This window comes from Capra hircus, chromosome 6 (genome assembly GCF_001704415.2).
Source record: "Capra hircus breed San Clemente chromosome 6, ASM170441v1, whole genome shotgun sequence".
NCBI lineage: Eukaryota > Metazoa > Chordata > Mammalia > Artiodactyla > Bovidae > Capra > Capra hircus.
The window spans coordinates 92,078,063-92,093,344 of NC_030813.1; the positions used below are offsets into that span (position 1 = coordinate 92,078,063).

Below are 15,282 nucleotides of genomic sequence, written 5' to 3' on the forward strand. Positions count from 1 at the left end.
TCACTTCGCTCTTCAGCAGAAACTAACACACATTGTAAAGCAACCATAAGCAATAAAAAAATAAATCTATATATATAACTGCAGGCAAGTTATTTAAGTTCTGTTTCCAATATGTAAAATGTGTTTAATAACTAATCTTCGCCATTCAGTTGCTGAGAGGATTGAAAATGCTGATGCACGTAAAACAGAGTGGTACCCATAAGCACTCAGTGTAGCAGTTATCATTGTTGTCAGTTATCCTGATTTCAGTTTGGGGCAGTTCTTTCATGTAGATGTGTGAGCTTGGATTATAAATAAACATAAATTTAGGTTTATTCAGTGACCCATTTTATGAATATGCTATTATACATTAAAATATATTTTATATAATCAATATTTGTATCTGATGTCTATATGAGGATTCTTTGTAAGGTTTCGTTTGAAAAAAAGATTGAAAAGCAGTTTGAACATACCAAATGAGGACAGGCTGAGATGTGCAGAGGCCTCCGTCTATGAGAGAAGCCACTGGTGTGAGATTACCCCAGGGACAGTCCAAAGAAATAGAAGCCCCAAGGTTATCTCTATTCCCTTCAGCCTCCTAGGATCTTCAGAATGTAGAGGATCAGAGCCTTTTATTTCACGAGACTCCATGAGCTGTGTAGGTTAATGTAGCATCAGTGCTGAAGGATTTCAGGCCAGGAAGTCGTAGTTAGGAAGTTACTCTACTGGCCTGAGCAAACAATGATCAAGACTTGGACTTAGCAAGAGGTGATGGGACAAGAGATGAGACAGATTTGAGATGAATTTAAGAGACATATCAAGAACAGGTGAGGGTGGGAGAAGAGATTAAAGAGTGTGGCTCCCAAGTTTCTGCCACCGGACACTTGCGGGCAATGGTGGGGCCTTTCAAGAGGCAGGTGAAGGCAGGTAGAACTGAGACTAAATGGGGGCTGAGAACGTGAACAGTGGAATCACACAGACCTGGGTTTGAGTTTGAAACAATTGAAGTGTTTCATAAAACAACCCTTAACAGCTGGATAAAACAGACAAACCTAAATGTATATCTAGGTGGTGTCCTAACCATGCAGAGACTGTGCTTATAACCGTGAAGAGATTATCTTTGAAATAAGCTGGGGTTGCTCTCATCTTCATGGTCAAAACTGGCTCATGATGGTGGGTCTGTATGAAGGGAGACTGTAAGGGAGCAGATAGACTTTTTCCTTTTGAAAACGTCATGCCTGCTCATGTCCTATTGGCCGAAATTTTTCCTCTGCTTATCCTCTAAGGATTTCACATGTGTGTGTATCTTATCTCCACAGGTATATCATAAGCCCCTCCAATAGTCCACCCATATTCTTTGCTATGCTCTTAGATCTCTGCAACCCACGTTTTACTGATGTAGGACTGAACTTGGAAATTGGTCTGGTTCTCATCCAATTTATTCAGATCTCAAATCTTGCCTGTTCTGCTTTTTTACTTTTTATTTTGAAATAATTTTAGACTCACAGAAAAGCTGTGAAAGTAGTACAGAGGTTTTCTATCCACCCATCACCCAGCTTTCTGTAATGTTAATATCTTTTGAAACCACAGTGTAAATATCAGAACTAAGGACTAGTGTTGGTGTAGTACTTCTAACTACAGACTATAACCCTTGGTGGACTTTAGTCAGGTATCACCTCCCCCCGACTCATCCCCCCAGTGTCCTTTTTCCATTCCAGGATCCTACATTGTCTTCAGTTGCCATGATCCCTTAGTCTTCTCGAATCCATGATACTTCCTCAGTCTTTCCTCATCTTTTATGACCGTGACACTTCGTGAAGAGTGTGGGCCAGTTTTTTTGTCGAATGTTTTCTATTTCGGTTTGTCTGGTGTCATCTCATGGTTGGATAGAGGTTAAGCATTTTCAGCAAGAATACCACAGAAACGATGTGTCCTTTTTAGGGGGTCATTTCCAGTGTTACGTGGTGTCAATACGTGTTATTACTGGTGATGTTAACCTTGGTTACCTGGTTAAAGGTGAGGTTTCTCCAGAATTGAAAGAGACACATGTACCCCAATGTTCATCGCAGCACTGTTTATAATAGCCAGGACATGGAAACAACCTAGATGTCCATCAGCAGATGAATGGATAAGAAAGCTGTGGTACATATACACAATGGAGTATTACTCAGCCATTAAAAAGAATTCATTTGAATCAGTTCTGATGAGATGGATGAAACTGGAGCCAATTATACAGAGTGAAGTAAGCCAGAAAGAAAAACACCAATACAGTATACTAACACATATATATGGAATTTAGGAAGGTGGCAATGACGACCCTGTATGCAAGACAGGAAAAAAGACACAGATGTGTATAACGGACTTTTGGACTCAGAGGGAGAGGGAGAGGGTGGGATGATTTGGGAGAATGGGAATTCTAACATGTATACTATCATGTAAGAATTGAATCGCCAGTCCATGTCTGATGTAGGGTGCAGCATGCTTGGGGCTGTTGCATGGGGATGACCCAGAGAGATGTTGTGGGGAGGGAGGTAGGAGGGGGGTTCATGTTTGGGAACGCATGTAAGAATTAAAGATTTTAAAATTTTTTAAAAAAAAAAAAAGGTGAGGTTTCTTCACTGTAAAGTTATTGTTGGTCTTCTTGCAGTTAACACATATCTTGGGTAAGGGGGAGATAGTTTTGAGGCTTTGCAAAGATCGTTTCTCCTCAAACTATCTCCCACTGATTTTTGGCATCTGTCAAGGGATATTGCCTGTGACAATTATTACTGTAATGTTCTAAAGATGAGTCTGTTTCCTTCATTCCTTTTACCTTTATTAATTAGATGTCTTCTGTAAGGAAGAGCTCTCTCTTTTCCTCCATTTATTTATTTATTCGACTATGTATATAATTAAGAACTCCTTCATATTATGTTATTCTGTGGGTTATTTATTTTATTGCTCAAATTGTTCCAACTTTGGCCATTAAGAGTTCTTTCAAGTTGGCTGTGGTCTGTTAGTTGTTCAGTCGCTCCGTCGTGTCTGACTCTTTGTGACCCCAGGGACTGCAGCACGCCGGGCTTCCCTGTCCTTCACTATCTCCCAGAATTAGCTCACATTCATGTCCATTGAGTCAGTGATGCTATCTAACCATCTCACCCTTTGCCACCTGCTTCTCTTCCTGCCCTCAATCTTTGCCAGCATCAGGGTCTTTTCCAGTGAGTTGGCTCTTCACATCAAGTGGCCAGAGTATTGGAGCTTCAGCTTCAGCATTAGTCCTTCCAATGAATATTCAGGGTTGATTCCTTTTAGGATTGACTGGTTTGATCTCCTTGCTAAGTCCTGTTTTGAAACAGGGGAAAGGGTGAAACGCTGATGTCTTTAGAGAGAGCAGACATGATGTGCTTATCATCTTAGGAGTCTACAGGTTTTGAGGTGGAAGGTTAGTAGTGGGCAGTGAGCAAGTCTAATTCTTGACAGGCCGTGGAAGCCTACACCAATTTGGAAATTGAAGAGGGCTGGGATCATGTCATGAGCCAATTCCAAGTCCAGGGGGCCATGGATATATATAGCTCCTTTTTCATGGAGAAAATAGAAAGGATTTTCTTGCTTATTTGTAAGAGAAAGAACAAAAACTCCCTCCTCCCAGGTATATATAGGAACCCACTAAATCATCAGGTTAAAGAGAAGGTGAAGCTCTTAGTGGTCCAGGGCTTAATATTCTCATTGATCCTGTCTTATTCTTTTCCTGGTTGGATTCCTAATTCTCTTGTCCAGCCTGTCAATAGGAATCCTATGATCTAACTTATCTTGGCGGAACTTCTACCTAAATTCTGTCAAGCCTCAGGCTAGAGTAGTCCAGTGAGTTAGTTCAAGAGACAAAATGTTCCAGCTTAAAACTCAAGATTTAAAAAAAAAAAAAAAAACTCAAGATTTTCTAAGCCAGTGCTTTCTCCATAAACATCTCGTCCCCTCCTCACCCTCCAGCACCAGTCACCATCATCATTGTAATGACCACCTCATCTAATTAGTAAGTGCTTACCATACATGAAAGTGAAAGTGAAAGTTCCCTGGTGGCTCAGAGGATAAAGCACCTGCCTGCCATGCGGGAGACCCGGGTTCAATTCCTGGGTTGGGAAGATCCCTTGGAGAAGGAAATGGCAACCCACTCCAGTATTCTGGCCTGGAGAATCCCATGGACAGAGGAGCCTGGTGGGCTACAGTCCATGGGGTTGCAAAGAGTTGGACACGACTGAGCGAGTTCGCTTCACTTACCATACGTGGTGATATGTGCTCTGTTGAGATGAATGGGCCGTAGAAACTCAGGCTTTGACTCTCTATTCCTTCTCATTTGGGCAGCAAGTTGAGCTCAGCTGGTACTTTACACTTCCATTGGCAGTGAGTTCTGTCCCCATCAGTGTGTCTCAGGAACCTCAGTGGATGTTTGGTACAGGACCTCCTTCAGTAAGTCTCCCAAACTGTGGGAAGCTTAACGCCATTAACATGCATTTTTGCAGACAGTGGCATTTTTGGATGTGGAGGAGGGCTTAGGTTCAGCAGAGAAGATCAATTAAAAAGGAAACTTCCTGAGTACAGTGTGATGCCTTTTATCAGCAGATGGTTTCCTTCCTTCTCTCCTCCTCCTGCCCACAGAATAGAATTCTGGCATTCCTGAGCTGCGTGCTGCTGTCTAAGATGCTGGTTCTTCTCAGAAGTTACTAAGGGCCAGTTTCTCTTCTTCCCTCTTAGAGAGCAGGAATTGAGTTTTAATTGGCAGTTTACAGAGGTGGCTGCAAATGAGTCCCTCCCACGTGCATGAAGCTTAGTGAGTTCTGGGTAGTTCAAGCTGTCTGATGGGAGATGCTGGCATCACTGAGGAGCCTTGCCAGCCCCAGAAGAAGCAGAAAGAGCAGTAGCAGAGTGCAATGGCTTTATATCCCACTCCTGAGTATGACGTGCAGGTGTCCAGAGGGTTGTTATCTAGGATGTTTCTCTTTGCCACAAGGTAAGCCCACGGTTATGTTAGAGTGAGATTTAGAATCTTGCATTGCAGGATTCTCAGCTGACAAGCCTTTCACAGGTGTCTATTGATGTTGTGCTATCTTGTGTTAAGTTTAAGCCCATTTCTCTAAATTGTCATGTAAGTTCTCATTATTTGAGCACCTCTGATTATTCCGTGTACTATCAATAGTCCTGTGTGGGAATTTTCAGTCATTCTCTCTCCAACGTGTACAGTCACTGTATTTCTTATGATGTATGCGTTTAGAGTGATTTTTATCTTTTTCAAGTTAGCAATTGCTTTGTGTTGTGTAACTTCATGCTTTTGCTTCCCCATTTCCCCAGGGAATTTCGGAGTAATAATTCCTGTTTCTCACAAGGAATGGCTACTTATCTATGTACTTGTAACCAAGTTCTCTATTCTCTTTGCCAACATTTGTATAAAGAAAAGGAACCTGCAACTATAGTCTCAGTTTTAAAGGAAAGGCGTAGTCTTCTCCTTTAACTTTGAGTTTGCATGAAAGAAGTGTTTATTGAGATTGCTGAGTGTCCCTTATTGACATCCATCACAATGGAAGGCTTAAATATTTGACTATCTTTTCCTTTATTCACAATAATTCAAATTCAGCTTGTATCCTTATAGAATCTTTGATCTGAATTTTTTGTTCAGAGCTGTGCCAGTGCTTTGCCTCAGGGATGCTTCTACTTGAAAGAAAATATGATATGGCAAAGAACAGGTGGCTGCACCGGTTGTGGTCTTGTCCTGGATCTCAATGTGACTTGAATATTTATTTATTTTTATTATTGTACCATGTAAAAGGTAAAAAGGAAAATGAACTGCTTAGATTATAAAGCGTGTATATAGAGAGAAGGATCCAGGGCTGGTTTTTCAGGTTTTATTTGGCGTTCTTTCACTTAAAGGTGAATAAGAGAGAGCATTCTTCCAAGTTTTGTTATTTTCTCCCCAGAGTGTCAGGTTATGTGTGAATGGTGGTAGCAATTAAATTCCTCCTTGTTGTAAAATTTATCATGGAAATGTTAGCAAGTAGGAACTGAGGGGCTGGAGCAAGTGTTCATAAGGTTTTCAGCCTCTTTGCCTTAAAACTTTCATTATTCTCTTCATTCTAGTTTCAATAATATCTGAAAATTTTAATCAACATTCTTTTCTGGAATGGTTTTAAAATATAGATCCTTCTTTTGACCATTAATTAGGGTTCTTATCTAAAATTAATGCTTTCTACTCTTTCGTTTGTTTTATTGTTGCCTTTAATTCCTCATTTGTGTCTTCTTCCTCTAAATAAAGAGAAACTGGTATAGAGAAGAGAAAAACATAATACAACGCATAACACTTTCTCCAAAAGAGAATCATGTCTTCAGTGTTGGGAGATTTGCAGAGCATTTATTTCTTTTATTTTTTTAATTGAACGGTGTTTAGAAAAAAATCACTACCAAAAGTTAAGGCTTCTACCTCACACACACCAAAAACCCTCTTTCCTTGTTTTGGCAAATTTAATTCATACGTTAGCACTGTATAAAAAATAATTAGCTTGCTTTTGAAATATCTTGGTTGGAATTTGATGTAAAGGGTACCCTTTAAACATATTCTATGGCACAAAGAGGTAGTAGGGAAGAAAAAATTTAACTGGTAGTATCTGATATCTGAAGTTCCTCCTTCCTTCCTCCAACCAAAAAATGTCTAGTTCCAAGTTGAGAGTTGAGAAGAAGAAATTGTTGTTAATTAGAGCTTATGCTTATCTCTTTATTCTATGCTATTATATTGTAGTTGTATTTGAAAGTCAAAGAAAAACAAAGATGAATGCTGTTACAGAACAAAGATCCTGTTAGTGTCAACCTCTGCCATCGCTTATAGGCGGACTGGGAAGTGTGGGAAGGAGAGTTGACTTCTGATTTCTCTGTAGATGTCAGAGTTGAGGGGAGGAGAAAGAAAGAGGGCATAGTGAGAAAAGACATTTCAGCATTATCACCCATTGGTGACTAAGTGAAAAACACCCACCCACCCCCTGGCTAGTCCCTCTTTTTTATGATAATAGTTTTGTGTGGTCATCAATAAAATTTAAGCTTAAAAATGTTTCAAAATGAAGGGTGAGGAGGAGATACACTAGTAGCGAAAGGATGTTGGAACAGGTGTGGAAGAATGGGGTAAAACTTCTTACAAGAAAAGATGTTGCTTTTACCTTTTACGCAAATTTTAGATGTTAGACTTCACTCTTACTTGTGATTCAGTTGCCAAAGCCAAAAGTCCCCAGGGCATATTATCAGGATGTGACATTTAAAAAGAACTTCTCTTTCCACAAAGGACTGTGTGTTGCTATGGGGTTATATTACCTAACGCATACCTTTCTACCCACTGAGCCACTTTTTAAAGACACAGAGGTTAGGCAGTAATGAAAGCCTTGGAAATGTTTGCTTGTTAGATTTTTCTGTGAATCCAAAAAATCTGAAGTATAGCTTTGAGGAGCCCAGTAGTCACAGAACCTAGAGGTGAGGGATGCTGAAAAGGGCTAAAGGATATCTCAAAAGCAATGCCCTTGCCAAAGAACAATTGCCACCTTTTTTATTTTTTTTATATTTTGGAAGATGATGGGTTTTGTGTTTGAGGTACGTCATTTTCCCATAAACTGGAAATGCCTGAAAAGCCATTTTTGTTCAAATACAAATAATCTATTCTTCTATACTAAAGAAGATATGATCTCCTCTAAGAATCACTTGCACAGTGACATTTAATTATTCATGTTATTTGTCTCCCCAGAAAAGGGCTTCCCTGCTGGTGCAGAGGTTAAAGCATCTGCCTGCAATGTGGGAGACCTGGGTTTGATCCCTGGGTTGGGAAGATCCCCTGCAGAAGGAAATGGCAACCCACTCCAGTATTCTTGCCTGGAGAATCCCATGGACGGAGGAGCTTGGTGGGCTAGAGTCCACGGGTCACAAAGAGTCAGACGCGACTGAGCGACTTCACTTTCACTTTCTAAAGTATAAAAGGAGCAATTTAGCATAACTACCAAATTGCAGTGGCTCAGTGGTAAAGAATCGGCCTGCCAACGCAGGAGCTGCAGGAGACACAGGTTCAGTCCCTGGGGCGGAAAGATCCACTGGTGTGGGAAATGGCCGCCCACCCCAGTATTCTTGCCTGGAGAATCCCATGGGCAGAGGCGTCTGGTGGGCTACAGTCTATGGGGTCGCAAAGAGTCGGCATGCCTGAGCAACTGAAAGCAGCCGCAGCAGAGCACCACGTAACTCTCCTATTGTGAAGGGAGAGAAAGGGATCTGCTTCTATTTGTTTGTATTTGCGTAACAAATCCCTAGAAAAGATAGATAAGAAATTAACCACAGAGATTAGCTGGAGGGAGAAGAGAAATGGGTGGAGAGGGCTGGGAGGAAGAGTGAGACTGCATAAGTGTCCTACATCATAGAGTATAAAGGTTACGTGAGAAAATATGTCAAGTGCCCAGAATGATACTTGGCACTCAGTAGGCACTGAAGTACTTTTTGAGTGAATGAGTAATACTCTGACACTGTTTAATACTTTTTCTCCCATTCAAGGCTCCCCAGTAGGATTATAAACTCCTTGCGGCCATCTGTGACCTCCCTGAGGTCCCGTTGTACTACATCAAGGTGGTGGTGGTGTTCAGTCACTCAGTTGTGTCCAACTCTTTGCACAAAGAGGGGTCTGCAGCACTCCAGGCTTCCCTGTCCTTCACTGTCTCCCAGAGTTTGCTCAAATTCATGTCCATTGAGTCAGCGATGCCATCCAACCATCTTACCTTCTGTTGCCCTTTTTGCCTGTCCTCAGTCTTTCCCAGCATCAGGGTTTTTTCCTAGTGAGTCGGCTCTTCACATCAGGTGGCCAAAGTATTGGAGCTTCATCTTCAGCATCAGTCCTCGCAATGAATATTCAGGATTCATTTCCTTTAGGATTTACTGGTTTGGTCTCCTTGCAGTCCAAGGGACTCTTGAGAGTCTTCTCCAACACCACAGTTTGAAAGCATCATTCTTTGGCGCTCAGCCTTCTTTATGATCCAGCTTTCACATCAATACATGACTACTGGAAAAAAGGCAGATTAGGTGGCCTGGTATCCCCATCTCTTTAAGAATTTTCCACAGTTTGTTGTGATTCACACAGTCAAAGACTTTAGCATAGTCAATTAGCAGATGCTTTTCTGGAATTCTCTTGCTTTTTCTATGGTCCAGTGGATATTGGCAATTTGATCTCTGATTCCTCTGCTTTTTCTAAATCCAGCTTGTACTTCTGGAATTTCTCAGCTCTCATACTGTTGAAGCCTGGCTTGAAGGATTTTGAGCATTACCTTGCCAGCATATGAAATGAGGGAAACTGTGCAATAGCTTGAACATTCTCTGGCATTGCCCTTCTTCAGGATTTTAATGAAAATTGACCTTTTCCAATCCTGTGGCCACTGCTGAGTTTTTCAAATTTGCTGGCATATAGAGTGCAGCACTTTAACAGCATCATCTTTTTTGGATTTGAATAGCTCAGCTTGAATTCCATAATCTCAACTAGCTTTGTTCCTAGTAATGCTTCCTAAGGCCCACTTGACTTCACACTCCAGAATGACCACACCATCGTTGTTATCTGGGTCATTAAGCTCTTTTTTGAGTAGTTTTTCTATGTATCCTTGCCACCTCTTCTTAATCTCTTCTGCTTCTGTTAGGTCCTTGCTGTTTCTGTCCTTTATTGTACCCATCTTTGCATGAAATATTCCCTTGGTATCTCTTATTTTCTTGAAGTGATCCCTAGTCTTTCTCATTCTGTTGTTTTCTTCTATTTCTTTGCATTGTTCACTTAAGAAGGTTTTCTTATCTCTCCTTGCTGTTCTTTGGAATTCTGCATTCAGTTGGGTATTTCTTTCCCTTTCTCCTTTGCCTTTCACTTCTCTTCTTTTCTCAGCTATTTGTAAGGCCTCCTCAGACAACGTCTTTGCCTTCTTGCGTTTCTTTTTCTTTGGGATAGTTTTGGTCACTGCCTCCTGTACAGTGTTACAAATTTCTGTCCATAGTTCTTCAGGCACTCTATCATATCTAATCCTTTGAATCTATTTGTCACTATTTCCTCTTCTACTGTATAATCATAAGGGATTTGATTTAGGTCATACCTGAATGGCCTAGTGGTTTCCCCTACTTTCTTCAAGTTAAGTTTTAATTAAATTGAATGAAAACCACAGTCACAGCAAGGTAGAAGGCACATGGAAGGAGATGAGTAAATACTGCTCGAAAGACATGAACTAATTTACTGTAAATTTCTCCAAAACATGCTTTGCATTCACATCTCTCTATGTGTTAGGACAAAATCATCTAAGAAGGACATTATGTCACTTGCCTAGTTCCAGTTTCATCAGCCTACCCATCCCACGCAATGAAGCTTCCTTGTTTGTGGTTAGGAATGCAACACAAGGGCTTTGTTTGAATTACACCCACACACAAAACTTAGTTTGCTCAATTTTAAAATTAAATGGTCCTCTGACTCTTATTGATATGCTCATGATGTAATGTGCTTTAGGAAAATGTTTCCTTATCTTCTTTAAGATCAAAATGATCCTAAAACGTAAAGCATGCTGTGCTCTTTAGGAATGCTTATTAAATTACTTGCATCATTGAAAAGGTCAATAAACCGCTGTTTGACTTTTTTGGTTATCTCCAGGTACACCGAATTTTATTTTAAAAATGAGTTTTTAATACTTGGCTTTTTAACAGGTAACACATGTACATGGTATACAATTCAAAAGTTACAAAAGGAAATACCTGAAAAATAAATGTTTCTCCCCAGAGGCAGTCATTGATTGGTTCTAGTTTCTCAAGAATTCTTCCGGAAATATTCTTTACATTAATAAACAGAAGAATGTTTTCCCCCATGTTCAGCAGCATACTGTATGCACAGTTTTGTATCTTAATTTTGTCCTTTTACCATATATTTTAGAGCTATTTCCAAGTCAACATGTATAGAACTACTCAGTTCTTTTAATGGCTACATGCATCTTCCATTGTCTGGAGGTACCACACTGACTTAACTGGTCTGCTGTTGATGAGCATTTAGGTTGTGTTTCAATCTTTTGATGAATATGTTACTTAAAAATTATCTTGCTGAATATTACCAAATTGTTCTTTATTCAGACTCCCAATGTTGGTGGACTGTATTTTGGTCATCTTTTTCATTGTTCTTTTTCCTCATGTCATCTCCAAATTGCATATTTTGGAAGACTGTTGTAAAACAAAGATTTATCTCTCAAACCTCCCAACATATGTTCTGCATCCAAATGAAAGGGCTGTGTTTTTCAGGACCTATTGATTTGTTTGTTTCACAAGCATCCTGTTCTTAGTGTGTTACAACTGTGATGAAATCTACGCACCCTCCCCACACACACTTCCACCCCTGAAAGTGAAAGTCGCTCAGTCCTGTCCAGCTCTTTGTGACCCCATGGACTATACACAGTCCATGGAATTCTCCAGGCCGGAATACTGGAGTGGGTAGCCTTCCCCTTCTCCAGGGGATCTTCCCAACCCAGGGATCAAATCCAGGTTGCCCGCACTGCAGGTGGATTCTTTACCAGCTGAGCCACAAGGGAAACTCCCACCCTTAATCCAAGGCAGACAGTCAACTCTGCAATCTACTCTGGAGAAGCGTCTTTCCACGTTGAGTGTCCTGTCTTGGCATTGCAAGTCTTGGGCACTTTATCTTCACTGTAAGAATTATTTCTTTACAGTTTATTATTTATTAGAGAAATACTTCATTTGGTCCCCCCACCAGAGTGTAAGCTTAAGAGCAGAGAACATATCTTAGTTATTAAATCCTTTCAGTATCATTAGTTCAGTTTCAGCGCTTCAGTCCTCGCCTGTCATGCCCCTTGATCCCCACCCGCCGCATCGAGCCTCTCGCTCGGCCCTCTAGAGGACAGTGAATGTGAAGTTCAGTCCTTTCAGCTATCTTCTCACCCTCTTTCATTATGAGCACCACCACCTGACCTCCTCCTTTCTCATCCCAGTGGATCTGGCTTCTCTTCCACATAAAGTCACGCCTTTCATGTCCTTCATGCCCTTCGTGTGCTCTGGAATGCTGTCCTTTCCTATTTCCTCATGAGTCTTAAGGAGCAGCAGCCTCTCTTCAGCTGCACATACATCCATGCCCTGTCTCATACAGACTGCTCGTACTTCTCATCGTTTAAAATAAAACAGCAAGAACACTCCTTGGCTCCCTCTAGCCTTCTAGCTGTTTTGTTCAGTTGCGTCTGACCCTTTGTAACTCATGGACTGTAGCCTGCCAGGCTCCTCTGTCCATGGAATTCTCCAGTCAAGAATCCTGGAGTGAGTAGCCATTCCCTTCTCTAGGGGATCTTCCCAACCAGGGATCGAACCCATGTCTCTTGCATTGACCCTGAGCCACTAAGGAAGCCCCAGCCTTCTAGCTCCCACCCTCTTTATCTCCTTTAGAGCCAAGTTCTTTAAAGAATTACCTCCCCTTGCTATCTCCATCTTCTCTCTCACTCACCGCTTCAGTTCAGTCACTCAGTCTTGTCCAACTCTTTGCGACCCCATGAATCACAGCATGCCAGGCCTCCCTGTCCATCACCAACTCCTGGAGTTCACCCAAACTCACTTCCATCAAGTCGGTGATGCTATCCAGCCATCTCATCCTCTGTCGTCCCCTTCTCCTGTCCTCAATCCCTCTCAGCATCAGGATCTTTTCCAGTGAGTCAACTCTTTGCATGAGGTGGCCAAAGTATTGGAGTTTCAGCTTTAGCATCACTCCTTCCAATGAACACCCAGGACTGATCTCCTTCAGAATGGACTGGTTGGATCTCCTTATAGTCCAAGGGCCTCTCAAGAGTCTTCTCCAACACCACAGTTCAAAAGCATCAATTCTTTGGCGCTCAGCTTTCTTCACAGTCCAACTCTCACATCCATACATGACCGCTGGAAAAACCATAGCCTTGACTAGACAAACCTTTGTTGGCAAAGTAATGTCTTTGCTTTTGAATATGCTGTCTAGGTTGGTCATAACGTTCCTTCCAAGGAGTAAGCGTCTTTTAATTTCATGGCTGCAGTCACTATCTGCAGTGATTTTGGAGCCCTCCCAAAATAGTCTGACACTGTTTCCACTGTTCCCCTATCTATTTCCCATGAAGTGATGGGACCAGATGCCATGATCTTCATTTTCTGAATGTTGAGCTTTAAGCCAGCTTTTTCACTCTCCACTTTCACTTTCATCAGGAGGCTTTTTAGTTCGTCTTCACTTTCTGCCATCAGGGTGGTGTCATCTGCATATCTGAGGTGATTGATATTTCTCCCGGCAATCTTGATTCCAGCTTATGCTTCTTCCAGCCCAGCGTTTCTCATGATGTACTCTGCATAGAAGTTAAATAAGCAGGGTGACAACATGCAGCCTTGACGTACTCCTTCACTCCCCTCTTACCTGATCCTACTTAGGCCTCTTCCCTGTCATTCCGTCGAAGAGACTTATCAGCCATCAAGTCAAGTCAGTTGGAATGCTTGGCAGTTCCTTGTCCTTGCTCTCCCCACCCTCTCCCTGGGGGATTCTGTGAAACTCCCACGCCCTCCTGGTTTTCCTCCTGCTCCTCTGGAAGCCTCTTGATAGCCCCCTCCAGCCCCCTTCCATCCCCAAATTGGGACAGTTCTCAGAGGCTTATCTTTAAGGGACTTCCTTTCAGTCTCCTAGACACTCTGCCCAGGCAGCTTATCTTTTCTCAAAGGCAATGTGTTTCATGCCTCCTCAGTTTCTACCTCTAGCTCAGACGCCAGTCTTGTGGCTCCCACTGCCTCCTGTCCCCCACTGCAACCCCGCAGTCACCTCACATTGCATACCCCACTGTCTCCCTCCTTCTGCACTCTGTTCCCGCCTCTCATCTCACAGTTCTTTATATAGATGAGGAATATTACCATCCTAGCTCAGGCTACAAACGTAAAGGGCATCCTTCCTCCTGGACTGCACTCTTCTGCGCCAGCCACATCCAGGTGCTCACCAGGCTGGGCATTAGATCTGTTGTCTGTTTAAGTTCATTGCTCCTGCCTTAGTGCTGGGTCTTTCTTTAATCTCTTACCTTGGCCAGTCCAACAGCCTCCAATCCTCTCTCTCTCTCTCTCAAATTTATTTTCATTATTGGCAGTATCTTCCTGAAACTCAAATTTGAACATGGCCCTCCTTGGCTCAGGTTCTTCAGTGGCCTCCAGTTCCATAGGGGACTGTCTGTTGCCTTCAATGAGGCCGGTTGAGATCTGGATCCTCTTCGTCTTCATCTGCTGCCTTCCCCTCACTCATCATCTAGTCTCCACTTATGTAAGCTGTTTGTACCACGTTCTTCTGTATTTTCATGCATCTGCCATGCTGGCTCTTCCAGGTGGATGTGCTTCCCTTCCATTTCCCACCCCCTTCCATCTGGAGAAATCTTCCATGGCTTAGTTAACGGAAACCCCCAGTGACTCCCTCTCCTGAGTTCACCGAGCACCTTGTACAGATCTCTATCAGGGACCCCATCTTAGTGTGTTACAGTGGTCTGCTTGGCTGTCTTTTCTACTTACCCTGTGAACTCTCTGGGTCTAATGATGCTTTGTAACCCGAGCACCAGCATAATGGCTGCCATGTAGAAAGTGTCTGTGGATGCCCCTTGAATGAAAGGGAAGGAAATTGGAGAGAGGTCTGGACAGCTTACATTGAAAACAGCAGTTCCCAACCTTTTTGGCACCAGGGACCGGTTTTGTGGAAGACAGCTTTTCCCCAAGTAATTGGGGGTAGGGGATGGTTTCAGGATGATTCCAGCACATTACATTTATTGTGTACTTTATTTCTATGACTATTCCATTGTGATACATAGTGAGATAATTACACAGCTCACCGTAATGCAGAATCAGGCTGTAATGCAAGCAGTGGGGAGCAGCTGTAAACACAGGTGAAGCTTTGCTTGTTCACACGCCACTCACCACCTGCCATGTGGCCTGGCTCCTAACAGGTCACGAACCAGTATCCAGTCCATGGCCCGGCGGTTTGGGACCCCTGATTTAAAAGAGAGCCTACTGTTGTCTTTAAAAGCACAAAGATAATTTTTTTTTTTTTCACTTAATCTAGATGAGAGAGTTCCACTGATCTTCATTGTTCTCTGCACAGCCTCCTTTCCTGCTTCAGAGTCTGTTGCAAGGTGTCTGCTCCTTCCTGAAGGAGGTGTACCAGCTGATATTAAGCCTGGGTAGCTCCATGCTATTTCAGGGCACCTCCTCTCTTCTTGCCATTGAGATTTCAGTCTAGAAATCCCTGAAGTCCATGCTGAACATTATCTCACTTTTTTT

At 42.3% G+C, this 15,282-nt stretch overlaps 1 protein-coding gene across 4 annotated transcripts in view; it reads left to right on the plus strand.

The window, feature by feature from the left end:
• SHROOM3 (shroom family member 3) overlaps window positions 1–15,282 on the plus strand; it is a 330,680-nt gene that overhangs the window by 274,019 nt on the left and 41,379 nt on the right. The gene's annotated exons all lie outside the window — the stretch shown is intronic.